At 33.4% G+C, this 24,757-nt stretch overlaps 1 protein-coding gene across 4 annotated transcripts in view; it reads right to left on the reverse strand.

Moving 5' to 3' along the window:
- The window catches only part of LOC126966867 (homeobox protein abdominal-B-like), a 165,909-nt gene that overhangs the window by 37,428 nt on the left and 103,724 nt on the right, over positions 1 to 24,757 (reverse strand). For all 4 annotated transcript variants that reach the window (XM_050811143.1, XM_050811141.1, XM_050811144.1 and 1 more), the window contains one exon: positions 18,242 to 18,302. The gene's annotated coding sequence lies outside the window, so the exon portion shown is untranslated. The remainder of the gene's footprint in view (positions 1 to 18,241; positions 18,303 to 24,757) is intronic.

A 24,757-nucleotide genomic window follows, 5' to 3' on the forward strand; every position in this document is an offset into this window, starting at 1 on the left:
CCGAATCACAAATATTGTCCTGAATTGTAGCTCTTGGCATGAAATGGAGAATTCAATGAAAACTATTCACATTATAGATAGCTATAGGTAAAGAAATAAATAATTGAAACGGGTTACGCAAGAGAGGACGCGCTGTGATTGTAAATTTAAATTTAAACTGAAAATTTTTACCCTGAACCTAACCTGAAAAATCTAACAAAAAACAACCGATTTCAAATAAATGTTCTAAAACAAATAGATAACAATTTGCACTAAAAAGTTTAAAAATAATTGCTTATTTTTATACCTATAGAGTCATAATTGAAATGCGACCACACGGGCTGCAGCTTCCAAATAAAAAGAATCATCAAAAAGTTCTGAGGTAACAAACAAAAACAAAAAGAGTCGAATTGATAATTCCCCTATTTTGAAGTCGGTTAATAATACAAAATATATAGAGTTTCTTAAGATATTACTATAAAATTTTATTATCTAAATTTAGAAAAGTATATAAAAATAACGTTCTTAAATTAAAATGGGTTAATTCTTTCAGATTGATACCTACTCGAATATCAAAGATTACCTCGCTGAGACCTCAAAAAATAACGCGCGAGCACAAAAAAGTAATTCCATTGATGATCGCTAAAAAAACGCAGGTAGAATAAAAATCAAGAGTTATTAAGCCGATTTACTTAAAATGACATTGTAATATCAAAATGCAATAATCATAATCCTTTAGTTCTCCGACTAAAATGCATTCTTATTCCGTTTAGATAGAGTATTTATTCACTTGATAAGTCAAAAAATTCTTAATGGAGCGTACAAAAAGCTTGGGTTCGGACGCGCGTTTATAAATACACTAAGCGGCGTCCATGTTGGATTTCGCGCCAATCAGAGAGCACGCCACAGAGCGTGCATAGCGTAGACCTATGGCTACTATGACACGGCTATCACTCCCTATTATTATATCAGATCAAAGAATGGCCGTCGGTTTTGGCCCAAATTCAAGAATTTTAAAATGCACCGAGGTCGGCGGTTCTCTCGCTACAAGTTCTGCGAATTTTAAACTTGTATTCAGAGGCAGGTGTGTTTTGATGCATTTAATGAAGGGATTTAATTAGTAATTTAGCTACGTTTGATAAGCCTAAGTACGTAAAATATATATGAGCGATAAAAAAGGATGGTGCATTGCTCACTAATTTAAAATATCTTTTTATTATTTTATAAACCCTGAAAAAAATAATGAATTGGTTTCATCACCTAAGTGGATATCTACTGCTATTTTTAGCTAGATATAAGCAGGTCCTATGCTGTGTGTAAAAAAAAACAACAAAGCCTACTAATTCAAGCCGAAAAATATAAATTTATAGTACTACTACTCTTGTATATTAGTCTATTAGACTTAAAACAATATCAAGTTTTATAATTTATCATTATTTTACTGACAATGCTTAAGATGCAAATTAGATGTCATTTTATCTGTATTAAAATTAATTTATAACCCCATAACGCCATATTTAGTAAATCTTATAATAGTAAAATCGCTAGGTACTCTTTGTAAACAGACTTATCGATACACAATTTTTTTATTTGACTTTATATCTCACAGAGGAATGTAAACTCTTGATAGGGTTCGTAAGTGTTGATATCGTTAATAGTTCTCTAATGAAGAGATAAAGATTCCAGTACGAGTATATTGAAACGAGCTTGATAACTCTGCGACTGAAATATAGCAACAGATGTTGCGTGTCAACGACCTCACCGGCCTGTTCGTGATTTATATATGCGCCCACGCAATAATCGATGGCGGGGAAAATTTCTTAATTTGGTACCTACTTAGGTACGTAATAGACTGAGTGAATAAATTAAGTCATTATTTATATGTGTTTATACTTTTTAAATGAATGACAGAGATATTTATGTTTTAGAAGAAGGTGTGTACATTTTTAAACGTATATTTTAGAAGAGAACAACAACACAGAAAATAATTTAGGTACTAAATAAAATAAAAAATTTACTTAAGTATTTCAGCTTAACAATTTTGTATTATATTTACAATGTATGCAAAGTTATGCAACAAAAAAGCTCAAACTTACTCATTAGCTGAAGTGAAAACTTGAACATACTTAAACGTTGTGTATTTTTGGATATTTTGGAATGGTTAGGGAATAATTTAGCACAAACTGGGTTATTTATCAGTATAAAAGTACTTGCATTTATGTGGTTTATTATAATATTCATATCCTATTGCGCTGAAATACACAAAAATGACCTACATAAAAAATTTAACACTTTAGAACTATTACTAAAATCAACTTTCATCCATAATTTCAATAACTGTCTAACGAATTTTGGATCAGGTCACGTGTCCTGACGCGAGTTTAACATTTTATACCCATCTCAAGAAAAGTGCTCAACGCCGCTACAGAACTTTACACTTCAAAAAAAAATTAAATCATAATAAAAAACCAAAAAATTGCTCTATAAACGCTATAAATAAATAAAGGTATTTTATGAGAGTAAGTAATCTTATTATAAATGATTTGTCAATTTTACTTAGCATGGAAATGAGCATTGTAACATTTTTTTAATTCTAAGGTTTCATACTTATTATTATTTTCGTGTATTTTCTTAAAAGTTATTGACAATTTTTGTGTATATCGACATTTGTATGTAAGGTACGGTAAGGTAGGTAGGTAATTACTATGTTGCTATTATTTGAACAAAATAATAAACAATTTTGTCCATCAAGTTTCATTTTAAATGTCATTGAAAGTAGGTGATATCAATGGATAGTTTCCTGCCATTTAATCCTCCGACATCCAAAAAATATTCATAGAACATCCTCGTAACTTAAAGGCTGATAACGCATCTGTTGACCCTTGGACAAGTTGACAACTTCATATCATACGAGCCTCTTACCCTTTGCTCCATTTGCTCATATATAATTAAAACCCAATCCAATTATTTTATTTCAATAGCTCAAATAAATCACAAAGTCACTTGATTATAACAATATTATCCTCGATATAATAATTTCATTTTCCGTCTCGATATTTTCACCCCACATCTGCGTAAGAAAGCTTTTTATTTCCTCATCAGATATTTCAAGTTAATAGACAGTTAGGAGTGGCGGATTGTCAGAGGTGATTTAAGAAAATTACTTTATAAAAAGAAACGAATTCAGAGGGCTCTGGTAGGGTGGGCGGCACTCTTTAAAGACATTATAAAATGCACTCATTTATATTCAAATGATATCTGGATACACCTGCGCATTAAGGCATTACATTGTTGTTAAAAATGTTTCTTAATAAACGATTTTATTTAGTTTCACTGGACTGACAAATAATACAGCTTGCGTTCGATTTTACGAGCCTACTTTTGTACACTGGAACTTTTTGTTACGATTACAATTTGCGCCGAAAAAAAGAGTTATGGAAACTTTTTTTTTATGGAATAGGAGCACAAACGAGCGTACGGGTCACCTGTTGTTAAGTGATCACCGCCGCCCACAATCTCTTGCAACACCAGAGGAATCACAGGAGCGTTGCCGGCCTTTAAGGAAGGTGTACGCGCTTTTTTTGAAGGTACACATATCGTATCGTCCTGGAAACACCGCACAAGGTAGCTCATTCCACAGCTTCGTAGTACAAGGAAGAAAGCTCCTTGAAAACCGCACTGTGGAGGACCGCCACACATCCAGATGGTGGGGATGATATCCTAATTTGTGGCGTGTCGTGCGGAGGTGGAATTCGGTGGCACGAATAAGGTTAAACAGCTCTTCGGAACACTCCCCGTGATAAATGCGGTAGAAGACACACATTGAAGCGACGTCTCTACGCAACGCCAAGTGATCCAGCCGTTCACAGAGCACTGGGTCCCCGACAATTCAAGCTGCTCTGCGTTGCAACTAAACTACCTACTTAATTTTATTTTTAAGGGTTATTTTAATTGGTAGTGGGTTCCATGCCATATTGGCCAATAAACACCTGGCATATGCTATTTCTTAGTGTGATTGGACGCAGAAGAGTGTATTATTATTATCTGTTTTGCTTTCAATTGAAAAATGATAACTTCAAATGTTCATAGGGTGTGAATCTGAGTTACGGTAAGGCTGAGGTAAGTTAAGGTAAGGTAACGTAATAAGGTAAGTTTCTAAAGAGCCGGCAACACTCTTGTGTATTGAAGTAGGTGTGACTTTGCGGAAATCCTTAATTATACAAATGTTTTGAGTTTTCTTTAGTGTTGATTCTACCAATATTTGTCTTCAAGCAATTCGACACGTATTTCACCTCTACACGAGGCATCCTCAGGAGATGTTTACTCGCCAAACTCTGGCACGAGACTCATGCCTTTGAGTCAATACATTTGAACAGTCTTGTGATTCCTCTGGTGATGCAAGAGAATGTGGGCGGCGGTGATCACTTAACACCAGGTGAGCCGTAAAGATTGTATAATGGCACTCCAGTCCAAATGATTTGTTAGAATCAATAAATGTATAACTATTATACAACTACGGATAAATCTTAGATTGTTCACCAAATAATGCTTAATTTTCTTTGAAATATCACATTTAAATTTTTAATAACTATACGCATCTTCAAATAAATTGATTTAGTCCGAAAGTAGACCTTTACAAATACTCTAATCTATTGTAAAGCAATTTTGTAACTTAGTACAACAAGAATATAAAGGAACATAGAGTAAGTAGCAAACACGTAAGTTTTTACAGCCCTGTACTCGGATCTGAAAAGAAAAACGAAGGAAATATATATAACTAAAGTTAACCTGTAAAAACTTTCTTTATTATCCGATGCTATCGACCAAACTGATTCAACTCTGCTCTCGTTTCAGCAGGACTGCAAACGAAGGGTTAAACGACATTTACGAGTACCTTCTATCTAGATATTAGATAAACCCGGCATAAAACGGAGGGATTAATTATAACAAAATCGTCGGCGATATTAAAACTTTTTATGTTAAAATTATTCAGATAAAGCTTAACCTTTACTAAGCCTTTTGTTAATGTTTCTTACGCTAAGATTGAGGGTTTTATGTTAGTGTTTACGGTAGAGAAAATCGCTCAATTAATAGTAGATAAGTCATAGATATATATATATATATATACCATGAATGGTGAGCACTTATGGAAGAAATCTATGCATCGAATTTTCGGACGACCCATGTAGCCCACACGGACTTGTAAAAATATAAAGACTCCGTGTCACCTTACATAACAATGTAGCACCAATACAAGCCGATTTACGTGTAAATACATAGCCCCCACGCATACACTACTACAGGCCGATAGGCGGCCATTATGAGAATTGTCGTCGTTTGTTACAGATCAGTTTGCTCAATAAAATATTAAAAAAATGCCATTGTGCATTGAGAAAAAGTGTAAAAACGATACTATATAAGTATTTGGGGGCAATTATGATTATTTAAGGGAGAAAAAATTGTGTAACTAGTATCCCCCGTAACCGCACACACACTAGCATAACCGTGCTTCACTTGCTAATATCACGGCGCGGAGTCCATTTTTTTACTCGTCCGTGGTAGCCCAGTGGTTTGTGCCACTGCCCACTGAGCTAGAGGTCTAGATTCGAATAACGTAGGCACAAGCATTATATGATGACTATGAATGTTTGTTGTAGAGTCATGGATGTTAATATGTATGTTTAAGTATGTATATCCTACAAACAAAATTTGTATACAAAAAAAAATCCCGATGCGGGATTCAATCCTGAGTTAAACGTTAAGTTTGTAAATCTATGTGGCGCCTATTTCTGCCGTGAAGCAGTAATGTGTAAGCATTATTGTGTTTCGGGCTGAAGGGCGCCATAGCTAGTGAAATTACTGGTCAAATAAGACTTAACATCTTATGTCTCAAGGTGACGAGCGCAATTGCTCCCAAGAATCCTGAGCGGCACTACATTGTTATGGGCAAAGCGTATCAATTACTATCAGCTGAACGTCCTGCTCGTCTCGTCCCTTATTTTCAGAAAAAAAAAATCGTAACCAACTCACATAAACATTTATAACCCAATAGTAGTAATTAGGATCATTTATTTAATTTGAATTTGAATATTTGAATTGAATTTGAATTTGAATTCATTCATTACTATCGTTCATATAAAGAACGTGCGAATTATTAGCTTAATTAAGTATAAATCTGTCTATATTAGTATGTGTATATATCTATAATTCCTTCATGAATCATACATTTTGTCGAGTCTATTGTTTATGAAATTTAATGAAATCTTTTTGTTGCGTTCTCAATAACGATTAATATCTGCCGGAACGATAATCACAAGGCGAATACCGCTCCGGGTTGCAATTACGGAATGTTCTAGAGCATCCAATTAAAACGTTTATCCACAAAATTCCAAGGAAACTTTGTGAGATTCCTTCATCCACGCTTCGACGGTTAATGACTTGAATTCAGAAGATATCTTACGTTTGCGATATTTCACAGGATGGCAATATTCCCGTTTCATTATAAAGTTTAATTCTATTTTATATACCTACCAAGCAATTATTGTGCTAACAATACTTATACTATAATTTTATGTACAATACTATTATTGTAGGTGGGTTCGAATATTTTCAGGGTTCAAGATACTACTAATTACTTACTTGGGTGCCACTTAGGTATTACTTATAAATAACTTACTCAGGTACTACCTAAGTACTACTAATTACCTACCTAGATGCTACTTAATACCTACGTAGGTTCTACCTAGGTTACTTCTCATTAACTACCTATGTGCTATTAATTGCCAACCTAATAAGGCACTATCTAGGTATTACTAATTATCTACTTAAGTTCTACCAAAGTAACTTCCTACTATAAAGTTACTAAAGTACTTTAACGTGAGAAAATTTCAGCAAATGTAGTGCCCTTGATAATTACATAAGAAACTGGGCAGTGAGTGGCCCCTTCGTTTGATAAACTCATTCATTGATAAACTAGTCATATTGAAAGTTAGGTAAAATAATTAGGTACCTAGTTAGAATTTGCTTATTTGAATCATATAATTTTGGTGTACTGCCATAAATCTTTAATAACTTTGAAAGCATGGTGAATATTCATTACTAAACACAACAGAAAAATCTATTGCTTGCAATGCAACCAAAAAACGATGTGTAGGTACTTAACCACTTTGTAGAAGTTACAACTTCATTAAGGCGAGGTTATTAATATGAAATACAACTCATTTTTGTTCTGTATTTATAGAGTAATTACATATAACGTAATTTATAATGAGCAACATAATTATAATAGAGTTAGTATGACTCTGTTAAATTTTACTCTGTCATTCGCCCTCCTAAAGTCCACTTGAGCCCACTCTAACAGAACAAGCGTTACGTATCGAAGCGTAACAGTTTTGTTTCATTCAAAAACTACAAAATAAAGTGCTCAATGCGGTTAAATTAGTATTCAATTGAAAAAACCACCAGGACTTCATAATCGTAAAGCATTGAAACAATTTATGAAACCAAACAAATCTCTTGTGGTAAGCACAGTTATCCCATATGCATGACTGGAAGCACGCTCCTCCATACTTAAGCATGAGTAATATAAAACAATATTGAGGATCGTTTAAGACGCTGGTACATAAACTTCGCCCCGAGAATAAATGGATTACTTATGTCCACAGAGCGCCATCTAGCGGGGGGCTACCGAAACTGTATGAGTTATTGTTATTGCATGGATTTCCCCGCTTCCGATGTGTACCACTTACGCCCCCCTTGTACGGAAACTCATAAAAATCCGAACGTCTTATTAAATTGATTACATTTACAAATATATGTAAAAGTGTTTCAGCAGAATGCTTTTTAAATTTAAATGCCAAACTCGAACCATAAAAATGCGGAGATATTTTATTTTTTATTTCTTCAATTACATAAATGCAATTATTGATAAGTGCGTTCATAATTTGATTGAACTCAGTTAATTTTTGTGATATAGATACATTCTTATACTACCAATTACTACATAATATACAACTCTGAAATATGTACACATTTTATAAGCCGATACATATTTTATCAGCCCAAATTATGACTCATATGATGGTTGCTATAATTTTAGCTATAATAATCTTGCCCAAAAATGTATGAATTACTTAAGACAAGCCTTGATAATGAGACTTCCAGTACATTTTAATAATAACAATATTTTGTTCAGAATAATCACTAAGAAACACAACAATAGCTTTGTAACTATCAAATATGTATTTAAGACAAGTAAGGGTTTTCCTTTAAAATATTATATAAGGACTTTATGAGAATTTCTATTTACTATACTATTTATTTCTTTGCAATGTTATAACCTAAACATATGGTTGGATTCGGTACAGCCGGATCGTCGTACGGTCCAGTTGGTGCCTCGCACCAATTGGTCCGGCGTCATATCCGGGACGTTCCGGACGGTATTAATAATTATTTTATACAATGGACAATCCGACATACCATCGGATATAGTCCACTAGATTTTTTTTTAAATTAATTATTTATTGCTTTGTAGCCTTTTACTCTTTATGTACGAGAACATAACGATCCTCTTTATACAGAACTTACATAATGTATCTATATATAAATATAGAGAAAACTACACTCAAAAATCGAAACATTACAGTGGTTTATAATTTTGTTAAAATATTTGAAGGCTAAAGATTAGGTACCGACATGTCGTTCGGGAGTGGTCTTAAATTACAGCATACGGTGCATTTCAGGAGGACAATTAGAACACCCGCGTCGAAAGTGCCGCCACGTGAGTGTAGTTAAGATGCAAACACCCATAGCTGCATATTCATTAAGTCGTGTTAATAATAATTATTATTGTTTGCAGGCTTCTTCACAAATATATAAAAGAAGAAATAATATGTGAGATATTAACTTTTTTTTTATGGAATAGGAGGACAAACGAGCGTACGGCTCACCTGGTGTTAAATGATCACCGCCGCCCACGTTCGCTTGCAACACCAGAGGAATCACAAGAGCGTTGCCGGCCTTTAAGGAAAGTATACGCGCTTTTTTTGAAGGTACCCATGTCGTATCGCCCCGCAACACCGCACAAGGAAGCTCATTCCACAGTGGGGATGATATCCTAACTTGTGGCGTGTCGTGCGAAGGTTGAATTCGGCGGCAGGAATCAGGTTATACAGCTTTAGTTGATCCAACATTTTTTTATCTACATGGTAGTGAGCTGGTAGATGATTTTTAACCTACTGACTATACCTACTAATATTGTAAATATGAATGTGAGGTTGTTTGTTACGCTTCGACGCCTAAACCACCGAACCGATTCTAATAAAATTTAATACAGAGATAGAATAGAGCTTGGACATAGGCTACCTTTTATTGCAAAATTTAAATGGAGAGGTTGAAATAGGGGATGGCAGTTTGTATGGAAATTCGTGTTTATTAAAGATAAAACCATGAAACTGTCTATTAAGGCACTTGATAATAAATAATTTATGAACATTTGTTCGAGCATTTTCGAAACTTTAAAATACATGGTAATGAAATAGGAGATTAAAGTTCACAGGGAAATACTATTAAAGAGACTGTCCACAGTGACAAGGGATATGCGCTTTGTCATAGAAGAGCGTTGCCAGCAGCGGAAAGAGCAGTTGGTATGTGTATTATTTAAAAAGTATCCAGAAAATAAAATAAAAAACGCCCAAAGTCAACGCGGACGAAGTCGTGGGTAAAAGCTAGTATTATTATAAATGCTGAGCCTGCAAACGTTGTTTTGCCCTATAAATAAACGTACCGCGCGCCCGCTCATTGCATGAACTGTTTTAAGTAATGAAATTTCATCGATTGAATTATTTGTATTGCGAATATATAGGTATTTCTATCTCAAAAAAGTGCAAGTTGGGATAAGTAATAACCATCAGTTATTTATTAAAACCTTCTCCGAAACACGACGCATCCAATGGTATAAGTATAATTCCGATCAGTTGTTTCCGCAGTATAACCGAAGGAAAAAACGGCTCTAAATTTAGTGTAGGTAGGTAAATAAACACCCTTGCTCTATCTGTTAAAGATATACACACTAAATCTGAATTTGCAATCAAATGAAATCAAGAAATTCACGACCTTTCCTTTTGATCACGATACTTCCGTAACCTTTTTTATTCATTTATTATTTCAACCGTCTAGAAAACAAGTACCTAATTAACTTAGTGAGAATCGAACGCATAAAACTGCTCCACAATCAATGTAGGTCAGAGCATATGTAGGAACAAATCTGTGGTAGATAAGATTTTAATTAATTTAATCAAACATCAAAATCGGTTTAATTTCAGTTAGCCTTTTGGTATGGAAAGCTAATGTACCCGTCTAGTGACATTTAAAGTTACTCCTATATTAAAAACTTCAACTTGGATTAAAACACTTCATCAAAGCTTTCCCGATTATTTAAAAGTTTCATTTCTAAAAACAAAAAAGTGGATACCTACCTACAAATTAAGGGTAATACTTACTATAATTTCTACTGTTACCGATAAAATAAAACGTATAGTATTTTATAACCTCACTATCGGTCGATAGGAAGCCAACAAAATTAGGGACATAAGTATTTTACTAAGGACCACACAAGCAGGGCATTTAGGCGGTTAAATGAATAATTTAATTCAAACATTAATGAGTATTCCATTAAAAGGCCTTTGGAACTATTTCTTTTTATAATTAATAAATACATGCTTTTCGAGTCTGCATTATTTTAAATAAGCCAATTTATATTCATACATTAATATTTTCTTGCTCAATGAAGGTTCGTAAGAAATGAGTTTATAAGCATAATAATTGTTGCTATAATGAAGTCGTTTTTATGTGAACGGGAATGTTAATGTTTATATATTAATTTACATAAAGGGCTCCTTTGATCTCGGTATTAAGCTTTTCAATCTATTTCTATCTACATTTTAATTTGATACGCACCTTAATAATATTATTTAAAGTTTATAATTATCTACAGATACAATTATTAGCAGTAAATTATGAATTAGCATTGATCAAGCCTGTTAGTAGCAGTATTATGTGCATTAAGTTGCTTGCAGGACTATAGTCTTCTGCAAATTTCTATGAATTCCGTCACCGACCTGTATAGCCGAGTGGTTAGCGATCCTACCTACTAAGCTAGAGGCCCCGGGTTCGAATCCCGGTAGGTGCAAGTTTGTTTCCGAGTCATGGATGTTTAAATGTATTTATGTATGTTTATATGTATGTTTATAAGAATTTATGTATGTTTAAGTAAGTATATTGTATTAAATATATCATTGTTTTGTAACCCATAACACAGGCTATATATGCTTAACTTGGGGCAAGATAATTTGTGTATAAAAAGTGGCTAAAATAAGGACTACTCTATTTTAGATCTAGTTTAAGTACTTTAAAATGAATTATCAGTTAGTATTTATGAAAATACAGTTTTGTTATCTATGTGTATTGTCTGTGATTCGAGTCAGAATTCAGAACATTTAATATTAATTAATCTTAAGGAATAATATGTTATGAATTGATTGTTAAAGTATTGTATTGTGTAAATAAAACATGAATACACAGAATAGTTAAAGTTAAAGGAGAAATAATAATTATAAAACATATAAGAATAGATAATAATATAATAATAATATTGACACACTTTTTACACAAATTATCTTGCCCCAAGTTAAGCATATATAGCCTGTGTTATGGGTTACAAGACAATGATATATTTAATACAATATATTTACTTAAACATACATAAATTTATATAAACATACATAAATACAATTAAACATTCATGACTCGGCAACAAACATCCATATTCATCATATAAATGCTTGCACCTACCGGGATTCGAACCCGGGACCTCTAAGCTTAGTAGGTAGGGTCGCAAACCACTCGGCTATACAGGTCGTCAGATGAAGTAACTATCGATTTTTATTTGATATGTACCTAATCTAGGAAGGTAGGTATTGTGAAAAAATATTATATGAATTAGGAACCTCCTTAGAATCTGTGAGGGTATTGGTACCAACGTGTTTTAGAGAGTTCCCCAATACTTTATTCATTACTTTACAATGTATTTAATATTGATTATTATGTATTGAACCTATGGCATTCAACTTAACTTTCATAAGCGTACAATTTAGATTAAGGATTGGTCTCCGCTGCGCTCCAACTAGATGCCGCACTATCTATGAACAATACTATTTTTATAGCGGCAACTATTAGATGCTTGTGTGCTATTGCTACATACGCATAGTGTTATTTTACATTGAAATTGATAAAATACAATACTTACCGATAATATGATCCCAGTCATGTCTTTCTTACCTATTTCTTGTAATATTATTATCACAAAGTTTTACTACGCAACAGTTTTACAACTTGTACCTATTTGTTTCAAATATAAGCAAATTTTAACAGAACATGTGGCACGTCAACGTCACACATTGTTCAAGACTGGCTCGCATACGCCCCCTTGGGCGTAGTATTAGTTGCCGCATTTTGCAACTGCACCCTCGGTATCTAGTTGGAGCGCAGCGGAGACCAATATAAGACCTCATTGCTCTAATTATGATTTCAATGATGTAGGTAGGTAATTATTATCTGTCATTCAGTTAAAAATTTCTAATGAGAAATGGTGAAGTAACCAGCAAGGCATCTAATGATCTTGAAAAACACAAAATTCTGAGCGGCACTACAATTGCGCTTGTCACTTTGAGATATAAGATGTTAAGTTTCATTAGCCCAGTAATTTCACTAGCTACGGCGCACTTCAAACTGAATCACAATATTTCTCATTCTCTCTATTACAGTAGTTTTGAAGCACTATTAAATAGTGCTTCATTTTTTATGAAGGAAAAGCAAGAATCCCACTCCCACATAATTCAAATTCAAATATTTTTCCTCAAAATAGGATTCAAAATCACTTATTGTACGTCAAAAACTACCACCCATTCAAAAAAGCCTGAGAAGAACGGGCGCAAGAAACTCATAGTTAGGATTGTCAGCCGTACCTACTTTAAAATAGAGTATTGTACTATATATCATGTGGTAGTACTCTTTAATCTATAACACAAGTAGGATATGCTAAATAGGTACCTACTCTTTTTTACACAATTCTTTTAATAACCATGAAAAATTGTTATGTGCTGCAAAAATACAAAAAAAAAATATAAAATAAATTATTGTCTTTTTTTGAAGTCCGTACTCTTTATTAGCTCCTCTGAAATCAGATATAATCTATTTCTTTTTATTAAAGTTGGCATCCCTACACATACGTACATACCTGTGCTCAAACGACTGATTAAAAAAGTCAGTAGGTACCTAACTAACTCACTTTTGGTAAAGATGGATTTGTGAACACATAGTTCCAAACCAAAGGCAATATAATGTCTCTTATCAAAACAACAACTCATACCTTTCTTAGTGCATTTACTGTGTTTTCCTTTGTAATCAATCGTTCGTAGTTACAGTAATTAACGAAACAATAATACTTCGTATGCAGGTGCTCCCACATGGTTACATACGTTCATAGACCTACCTAAGCTAGATAGGTCAGAAATTCTTGCGTACCGTGTCTTGTATTCTTTCGTACTTGTTTTCCAAATTTAGATCGCATCGTAAATATATTCGTTTGTACTAAAGTAATGATATGTAGGATTTTACGATATATAAAATAAAAATATAAAAGTTTAAGTAGATAATATATCAAAATATATATTGTTGAGCACCAAACAAAATATTCTAAAAGATAAGCTCATACCATTTTAAAAGATTTGACAGCGCCATCTGTTTCTTAGTCTTGAGAATACACATCGTAGACTTTAACACAACTAATACAATCCGGTTAGAAGGTATTATTTTGAAAATAAATTAAAAAGAAATGATATGAAATTGCACAAACTTAATAAGCACAACTAAACTCTTTCGTATCTCAAAATACACTAACATTTGTCTCTCAACAGCTTTCTCTTTGCCTGCAAAAAACTGATTTGAATATTAATAGAAAACTGGGTCAGTATAACTTTCTAGGAACGCCACACATATTGTTCCAAATCTTAAAGTCCCTTTGGACCTTTTTGTTTATAACTCATTTACATAAAATGTCTAGTGAAGTTTAGGTACCTAATAGAACCAACCTAAATTATTATGACTAGCTTGTTACAAAAATTCTTCGAACGCGAACCCTACAGGGAGATCGCAAGATCTATACAAAAAAATGTTTCATCATAAATTAATAAGAAAAACTTAAATTGTTCTGATTGGAAAATACGCCACGATTACCAATGTGAGGGTTTTATAAGGTGCAGTATGTTGATAAATGTTTCAGTTTCTGGTTCACCCCATTTCAGGATAGGTAACTTTTCAGGAGCTGTTAAGATATTAATTTGTCTCTGCAATTTATTGTGCGCGTAAGTAGCTATCGCGTAATATCTACGTATCTACTTATTCGCCTTACTTCCTTACCATGTAACAATTCATTATTTTTAGTAATTACGTATCAACTGATAATGATAATTGACTTTTCTTGTTAGCGCCATCTAGTAAAAACTCAGTGAACTATTTTTTAGAGCTTTTGTAGAAGCTTTGTATTAAATTTTAACCCTCGTTTCATAAAATAAAGTTACCTTTTATTAAATAATTTTAGTACCTGGGTACTAATATTACTACTAACTATAAAGAAATTGATATATTTGAATAAAACGTATGTAGAGGAAACACATTTAGAAGATGGAAAGTTAGTATGGGGACATAAAATTATAATAAATGTAGGTACAATAATCATTATCTAATACAGATATAGATACCTAATTATTTTTAAGAAACTATCTTCGAAGTAGGTAAGGTATTTAAAACAAACATTACTTTTTGTTCACATCTTTCGACAATAGAGGAATATAGGACTATTAAAGCGGTGCTTTATTAGAGTGTAGGTACATTTTGTCGGAAGGTAGAATGTACCTAATATAGATAGTCCTTTAGGTATAATTTTGCAACAAGGGACAAATTGTGAGTAGTATAAAACTCATTATAATAGTTTTAGGCTTCAACAGTTTGTAGTATTTTATTTAAATCTGTAACTTGATAATTTTATATCGGCATGATAACTACTCAAAACTTTACAAATTAGCGCCATCTATGCCACAAGTGTAAAAGTTCTATCCCAAGTCCTGTTGGGCACTCACAATTCAGGGGAAATCAACATTTGGAATTTTTCAAAATTGAATACAGGGAAGAATTTTAAGTGTAATTATGATGGCTATTACGAAAAGCTGCAGTCATAATTATACAAATACCTAAATGAGCTTTGGAAACTTTTCTTATTTTTTAGTTATTAATTAAGATTCTTCGGTACACTGATATATCTAAGTATGTTCATAGGAATAGTTAAACTCTTTCTGTATACATATATGTTAATATGCATATTTTACAAGTATATGTGAGGTTGTTGAATGTCACCCGTTGATATACTGAAAAATCTGTGGAACATACACCAGCTTTTGAACAGGTTTAGCGGCACTGTTGATTAGTGTTGACCACCAAGGAATTTACAGCTCTAGATTGAAGTAATAATGAGTCTACCCATTACAACGTCTTATACCATAACAGTGCTATGAACGTATCAGGCACAATCAAAAAGAGCTTGGAAAGGACATCATACGCTGTTATAACGTGCATGTTCACCTTTTCGCCACCTGCGCACACCGATTTGTAACTTCACGTGTAGGGAAGAGTGCAGGAAGCAGATCAGCACCGGCAAAATATTATAACCGAATTTTGAAGCATGACTGAACTGTTGAGTAGGCTGAATGGTCCCATACTTATCATAAGAAATAATATTTTTTGCTTGAAATATTCAAAATGTGGTAATATGAGACGATGTACAATAATATGTATAAACCAGAAAATGCATAACTCAAGTGTCATACTAGATTCCCTTCAAGAGGATGAAAAGTCTTCTTTGAAGTTCTGCCTTTACCATTATGGGCCATCGAGCATTGTTTATTCATGAAAAATATCGTGAGAAATTGATCTTTTTATTTTTTTTCATGTCATCCAAATTTGCTTATACAAATTAATGCCTTAATAAATTCGTAATGCTCCTCAGTGAACTCCTCGATCATAAATATCATAACCATATGCCAATACGTCACGCGCGCCCAACTTGCTGACTTGTTTTGGCGCCAAACCCGGAGCCGGTCACGTGAAACGTGATACCCACTTGTCCTTATAATACTCGAGGAATCATTATGTAGTTTTTTTTATGGGTTGCTAGATATCAAGTTTGGTTATTGACGCCGCTCTTTTGGATTTGTACGAGAAATTGTGACTAAACGTGCATTTTGCTAAACGCGTCAAAATAAAAATAATGCCATTGATTTCTTTGTATTATTTTACTACAGTGAAACCGTTATAATATTATGATCTTATGAATTCTTTCAAAAATATATTTATACACAAAAAAAAATTTACAAAATAATTTTCCCCATGTATATATGTAACAAAAATGGATGCCGCCAGCTAAAGCCAAATAAATACTAATATATTTTGTCTTCAAAAGCATCGCGATTTGTTTTATGGCTCTTGAAACCAAGAAAAATTACTAATATACCCGGTAAAAAATTGTCTCTGGTGTTTTTGTATAGGGATACGTAGGTATTGGCAGTTTGATAGCTGTCTTGTAGTGTCCACGGTGATACGGTAGCATAGGACCATAGAAACACTTGCCATGTTCACTTGTGCACTGTAGCATATGGGAAGCAGATAAAATTTTAATACAAGTTTTCAACATTTCAATTATGACATTATATTATCAAAATCTAAAAGCAATTTTTTCAAAATTTTCTTTATTTTCAAGTTACAAGAACATCCTATTACACACACAAAAAAGTAAAAAAAATTACGATTAAAACAACCGACTTTAAAAACTTAAAAGTATAAAATAAAAAAGATTGAATTTAATACACCTCGTATGCTTGTTATTAACAATAATAAAATACCTATTATAATATTTTGTGTGTGATACCTATTGATAGGCTTGAAGTCGGTGCCAAGCCAAATGTAATAATAGCAGGTACCTACACTCGCCACGCGTGACTTAGAGCGGGATAGCTTCGTCTAGCACATACAAATAATAGTAGGTATTCGATTAATATTAATGGTTTACATATTAGGTGTATTGAAATAAACCTTTTATAAGTTATTTTATACTTTTTCGTATTTGAAGTCGGTTTTTTTAAAAGTAGTTTTTTAATAAGCAATTTTTGTAAAATGTATATCAATTGTTAAAATTATAAAAATAATCTACCTAATATCATGAAACTAAAATTTGTTTAGTGAAAAATAATCGTCCTACCAATTGTTCACTACAACTGACATAATCATGTCTAAATGTAACGCACACAAATACAAATCTTTGTGTGCGTGTCAGCTATCAACACTTGAAACTCATGCCATACTTCTTGTGCAGCCATATTTGTTTATCATCCCATCTCTTTCCCCCATGATTAACTTTGATATTGCTTATTGAATGGGCGAACCGCTATCTCTCTCGGATTGGGCGAATTCTTTTTGCTGTTTTTGTTTGATATTTGAGAAGGGGAATTTATAAAACTCACATGGCTGCGGTTCAAATTATTGTAATATGATACTGAACTGATAAATTTAATCGACAAAATAGATATGGTTTTATATACGTTTGGTATATGGATGAAAAATCGTATCGTAAGGCGTATTAAGAATCTTTGACGCGTGCTTACCTAAAAGCTTCATAAAGGGATGGTGTTAAAAATATCAGAGTAAATAAAGTCAACAATATACAATTACTAGCTGACCCGACAGACGTTGTTCTGTCTATATAATAAATAAAATAATATTTTTATATGAATTTGTCAGTAAAATAAAAAATTACTTAGTAAAATATGCACCCTGCTGTCGTAATGAAATTGTTTCACAGCAGAACTGTCAAACCGTGCGTCAATAAATTCTCTCATAGAAATTATGTATGGACACATCAAAGTCATCATGATTTAATTTAGCAGCATTTTTGACCATTTATTCACCTTTTAAACCTTCCCTGGACTTCCACAAATAATTCAAGACCTAAATTTGCCAAATCGGTCCAGCCGTTCTCGAGTTTTAGCGAGACTAACGAAAAGCAATTCATTTTTATATAAATAGATACTCTAAGCTTAGTGATATGCTACACGTAATTATTATATATGTATCCAATTAATATTAGAGTGTAACTTACCAAAATAATTACTGCAGCCTAATAGTTCTTATTCTTCTTTTTCAAATCATTTTAATATTATCTGAAACAAAAAAAAACAATTCTAATTTTGTAGGTACATATAATATTTTGAAAAAACTATAGGTATGTATCGTAACATAAAGGTATGTACTTACTTAGACTTATAGCAAAGTTGGCATTTTGTGGCATAATTAAGTTTTACGCTTATTTTTGTTAGGACGCATGCTGCAACAAATTTATAAAGGTATGTTGGTACCAACCTATTACCCACCTACCTGCACACTAGGTTCTTGAAGATAGAAGTGCTGTGGTACCTACCTAAAAATTCATTTTCAAATTTAGTTAGAAAGTGAAAAGTTACGAAAACTATTTCTCCACGAAAAAATACCGATATTTATATTAATTATTTATCAAGCGATAAAACAATTCCATTCAACTAGATTTAAAAAAATACTTATGTATGAATATAGCTATTTTGATTATGAGAAAAATTTACAAGACGAAGTAGAAGTTCATCTCATGATAAATGATACACTTTCTATTATAATACAGGATTCTTGATTGAAACCAGAATTGAATCCAAAAGGCATCGTTATTTCACTGATAACTAACTATTTCGGTAGCCCATTAGTTTCACTAGGTATTATTATTTGAAGAGGGTGGCTATTTCCTAGTCCTAAAGATTACTAGTAACACCGCGTCCAAAATTGAACTATTGTGTTCGCCACTCATACTAAAGCTCGTCGTCAAGCCCTGCTGCCTTTACGAACCGGAGTATCTCCTTGACGCGAGTGTTGCAAACACCATCTGGTGGCACGAAGCAGTCACCAAAGATTGTGTTACGCTTATACATTAGTGGGCCGCAGTCGCAGAGTAGATGATTCACTAGGTAGCTATGGTGCCCTTCAAGGGCGTAGCTACCGCCATATCTGTCATATCATTTATACGGGGGCCCCCGACGTGTGTCAGCAAAAATTAATAAACACTTTTGCTGCTTGCCAAAAAAAAGGCAGAGTATATTTAATTAGAATTTTGCGTAAAAAATTTGGAAAAAGTGACAGATGGATAATAATTATGATGAATATTAATAAAAAAAATGATGCAAACACTTTTTTTTGTGAGAAATCTTTACCCTTCATCCTCATAAACTCATGGACCCTCGCCCACTAGCAAATTTTTATAAGGGGCCACACCAAGGCGTAGCTTACGCCACTGGTGCCCTTCAAAACCAAAAGACAATAATGCTTGCACACCCAGCAGGGAAGTGCATTAGGTTTCTAGCTAGGCAGGCACTATATATCTAACTAGTCGTAGTTGAGCTTTGGAATATACAACCTAGAGATAGCTTACCTTAGGTAATTAATATCTAGCGTAAGGAAAAATCTTATTAGGTTGTTTAATGTTTGGTTATAAAATAACGGAATCAAATCAAACTAAATTAACTTAAACACTAGCGGCCTTACAAATAAACTTGGTATAAAGTTATAACTGATGATAAACAAAGAAAATGCAAAATGTTTACAATATCGTTGATAACACTGTCAATACAATGATAATTCTGAAGTTTTCCTAATGACAAGCTGCCTTGCAAATAAACGCGGGAAACGTTATACGTCCGAACAAACCATTCGTAAGCGAAATGTCTATTTGTAAACATTTTACATATTCTTGGTTTATGCTTAGTTATAACTTTATGCCAATTTTATTTGTAAGGCCGTAGGTATATTTATTTAGGTTTACCACGAGGTAGGCACTGCCTAATTACCTATATGATATGCGTGCATAAACCCCTGACACCCAGTAACCTTAAGTACTTCCCCATTGCAACCTGTACAAATAAGCCGCAATTAATATAAATATTATAGTAGGTGCCTATATACCTAAAGCATATGTAAAACTATCAGAGGACCCGATAAGTACCTAGGTAAGTATAAATTAACTTAACCTGCACTTACTGCTGTTATTTACAACACCACGGCAAGATAATCTTTACTAAGTGCACATTTTACTGTTTGCGAGAGACATCTTAGTGCACCGCTTTATAGTAACTCAAGCAAATAATGGCAGATAATTTATAGGTATAAGTACATAAAAGATGTTGTTTCTTATTTAAAAATATATACCTATTTAATCGACTTCAAAAAAGGAGGAGGTTCTCAAGTCAGTCAGTATTTTTTATGTTTGTTACCTCAAAACTTTCGACTGGGTGAACCGATTGTGATAATTCTTTTTTTATTTGAAAGCTGGTGCTTCGCGTGTGGTCCGTAATCGTAACTAGAATTAGATTAATTAATTAGATTGTATAGAAATTCGCAGTTTTTTTTTATACTTTTAAGTGCATATTATGTCTATTGTTTTGGAATAGGGTTTTTGAAGTCAGTTGTTTTCTTGTGATTACCTCTTAATAAAGAAAATTATTCATTATTGCTTCTACTGATAAAGAAAACGTAAGTGCTTAGACTTTTAAAAGCTTAATTACATTCATTTAAAAACTTATAAAAGATGACATAACATTTTATATATTCAGTAGGTTAATCCGTTTTAATTTTAACCATTATAAAGTTATTACCAGTATTTACGGACCATATAAACTAAATTTTTTTTTTTTTTGCAGATTGTAAATTTTGGTGTAGAAACTTCTAAACTTGGGTAGGTTGAACTATGTTACTGCCCTCTTCAAAGTGCACCCGTTGTCCGCCACTGCATGAGTGAAATAGAATGATAATTGGGCAAAGGTGACAGTTATTAGTTCAATGTCCGAAATGATTTCTTCGCTATTAGGATCACTTGCATCATCATATTCTACCAGATTTTTCACGGAGAGCCTTCCGAAGAGCTGTTTCACCTGATTCCTGCCGCCGAATTCCAGTTTCGCACGACACGCCACAAGTTAGGATATCATCCCCACCATCTGGATGTATGGCGGTCCTCCACAGTGCGGTTTTCAAGTAACTTTGTCCCACGTACAACCAAGCTGTGGAATGAGCTTCCTTGTGTGGTGTTTAAAGGACGATATGACTTGGGTGTCTTCAAAAATGCGGCAATGCTTTGTGAGTCCTCTCGTGTTGCAATAGAATATGGGCGGCGGTGATCACTTAACATCAGGTCACCCGTACGCTCGTTTGTCCTACTCTTCCATAAAAAAAATGACAAAATACCTACTTATAATCTCTCTGCTTAAGATATCTGGGAATTGCGAGTAGTTCTGCTTGAGAGTTTAGGGAAAGAGAGATAGAAACATTAATTGCAAAGTATGTATAAGTAAATGATCTGTCGTTCAGTAGTTTGGTTATAAATACAGACATAAAAAATAAAAAATATATTCGTAATAAGAAAATATTTTTTGAATATTACAATTTACACATCCTTCTGTAACCTACGCCAAAACATTACTGTATGTTTATTAGTGTACCTACGCTTGTCCCAGAATATGCTTAACCGTTTTAAATGCCGTTCAAAACTAAAAACTATAAACTCAAGTAGGCGCAACATTTCTTTTAACTTCCATTTCAAACAAAATAGCACCAATTAAACGTTCATTTTCATCAACGAACATTAGCATACCATAAAACTGACCATGGCTACAAGTTATTAGATATAAAACAGTATTTACAACGTTACGAGGTCAAGAACGCATGGCGAGGGACTGGTTCATACTTCGCATTGATACGATGTTATTTATTGCTTTATTGTCATCATAAACTTAGTACTGAATGGCTAATAAGTACTTGTTGTAAAGGATTTTTATTTTAGAAGTAGCAGAATAGGTAATATGTAGCATTGGCCTTACAACTTCTGGTCTCCTAATACCTCTATGGTCTTAACATATGGTCGGATTTGGTACGGCCGGACGATAGGAAGGTTCGGTGGGCGCCTTTTTTATGGAATAGGAGGACAAACGAGCGTACTGTTGTTAAGTGATCACCACCGCCCACAATCTCCCGCAACACCAGAGGAATCACAAGAGCGTTGCCGGCCCTTAAGGAAGGTGTACGCGCTTTTTTTGAAGGTACCCATGTCGTATCGTCCCGGAAACACCGCACAAGGAAGCTCATTCCACAGTTTTGTAGTACGTGGAAGAAAGCTCCTTGAAAACCGCACTGTGGACCGCCACTCATCCAGATGGCGAGGATGATATCCTAACTTGTAGCATGTCGTGCGAAGGTGGAATTCGGCGGCAGGAATCAGGTTAAACAGCGCCTTGCAGCAATTGGCCCGGCGTCGTACTCGATATGGTCTGGATGGTAATAATAATAATTTTATGCGATGGGCTATGAAATATACCATGGAAACTCTGGCGCAAAGTATGGCACCGGACCTTGTCCGATGGTTCGGCCGTACTCAATCCGATTATGTGTTTATGCTATAATTAATTTATAAAAAGACATGAAAGGCATTTATTTCCTCAAAATTGGTTCCTTTAGAATTCTTTTTGGCGTCATTTTTAATACTTCTTACATATTCGCAACGAAAACAATTCAGTCAACTAACCGAGGTGAGCGGGCGCCGGATACTGAAAGTTCATTGGTCAGGGAACGGTCACACCATATCGTAAACAATTTCTATTGGCTACTCTGTAATTAGATCTATTTTTATAATGTGGTATTTTAAAGAGTTCGTATTTTACTTGGCGTCTATGGATTATAAGGCTATTGTTATGCAGGTCTATATAAAAGAAGGTTTTTTAGGGTTAAATTAGTTGCACCCTGCATACTTTTGAAGTTATCCTTCCCTTGGCAGGTTTTGGTAAAATATGACAATATCTACGATGGGCAAGAACACAAGAACAGCGAGTTAATTTTCTGACAGCGTGAAGTTAGTCGATAAATCCCCCTTTAATACTTCATTTAGCAAATGACACTGTAAAAATTTAACAATAAGTAGGTAATTACGGTAACCGAGACAACAAGGAACAGAATTTTGTTTACGTGTTGCTAGGATGACACAATATGATTTCAACCTCTATGAAAGGCATTACTATTACCGCTACCATATTTATGTTCTCCTGGTGTCTATGTAGTAATACGTTGTGCGCATGACGTCAGAATATATTAAGGTGTACTCGCGTTATGCTTAAGACAATCTCTGCTTCAACTATGATCGCCTGGTACCATCTCATTCTTTCGCAGGCTGAATCGTATACATTTAGTATGGCTCTATCGTCTCGCTTTTTCGTTTCATGAATTTTCAAATCACAACGATTCTATAGAAGTTTCACTTCAATAATTACATATATGTGAAGTGCCGCATGCTTTTTCTAGTGTAACAATTATTAGTATTGCCACTTTGAGTTGCCCGTAAATTGTGTAGGTATATCGAATCGATTAAAACGCGGAAGAAATATTTCTTTATAAGCTGGCACGAAAATGTCATATAGAACCGATACAAGTTCAATTGTTTCATTGTGTATCGAATACAATTTATAGCGTTTGCAGGTTTATGGGTAGAGTAGTAGTAGCGGTCGGCGACCTTTAAATTACCTGATTATGCCTTTTTTAATGACTTTGCGGTGTATTTGTAAATATTTCATTGTTATATGGAACTTCCAGTTAACTGGAACTGTTATATAATAAGTTTAGCCATTGATGTAATTGTTTTAGAATTCATAGTTAGTTTTTTTTTTAGTTTATAAAGGTCTTTATTTACCATAAGCTTAAAATCTAATACAATGGATACTGTACATAATCACTTAAAGACAATTATTTTACATAGACTAATTACGTCTTTCTAAAATATTTTGATATAAAACAATATAAACTTAATAAAAAAGATAATGAAATAGGTAGGTATTAAAATACAAAAATATCTCTCTGACTTTATGGTAATACAAGTTTTTGATTATGTACCTTCTTAATTTATTTTTAAGAAGGTATAACGATTTTATTTTGCAATATAAGTATTATTGTGACATAATAGTAGCAGATTAAACACAATTAAATTGTTCAATACTAATCACAAAGAAACCAATAACGTAGTAATACTGTCTTTAAATCATAGAATTCATAAGAAACTCGTTTGGTTACGATTTTTATGATGAAGGTTATTTTGTAGTGAAAAATTTTTTAGGCGCGCTGTACACTTTATTTTGAGTATTCATTAAGCTACAGCTGTCACACTCGGTTATGTAATGCTCGTTTGGGTAAAGTCGGCTCACGGCGACTAAGGGAATGCAATCTTAGTAAAATTCACTATAATTTAATGATTATATTAGATTTCAAAATATTATGCAGTGTTTTACATAAGTTTAAAATATTTTTTCATTAATTTTTCATAATTTTAACATCCACACGACAGCATCGAACCGTTATGACTTTCATAATAAGTACACGTTTATTTTTCAACACCATTTTTTTCCTAGAAAATATTTATCTAGTAGTAAATTTATAATTACTATATAATAATTTCTATTTTCATATTTTATGTAAATCAGAATACTGCACTGAAGTATTGTTACATATTTTTAAGAATTGATGACCCGTGCCTATGTATCGCAATCAATAAGCGAACAAACTGAAA

Source organism: Leptidea sinapis, chromosome 11 (genome assembly GCF_905404315.1).
Source record: "Leptidea sinapis chromosome 11, ilLepSina1.1, whole genome shotgun sequence".
NCBI classification, from domain to species: domain Eukaryota; kingdom Metazoa; phylum Arthropoda; class Insecta; order Lepidoptera; family Pieridae; genus Leptidea; species Leptidea sinapis.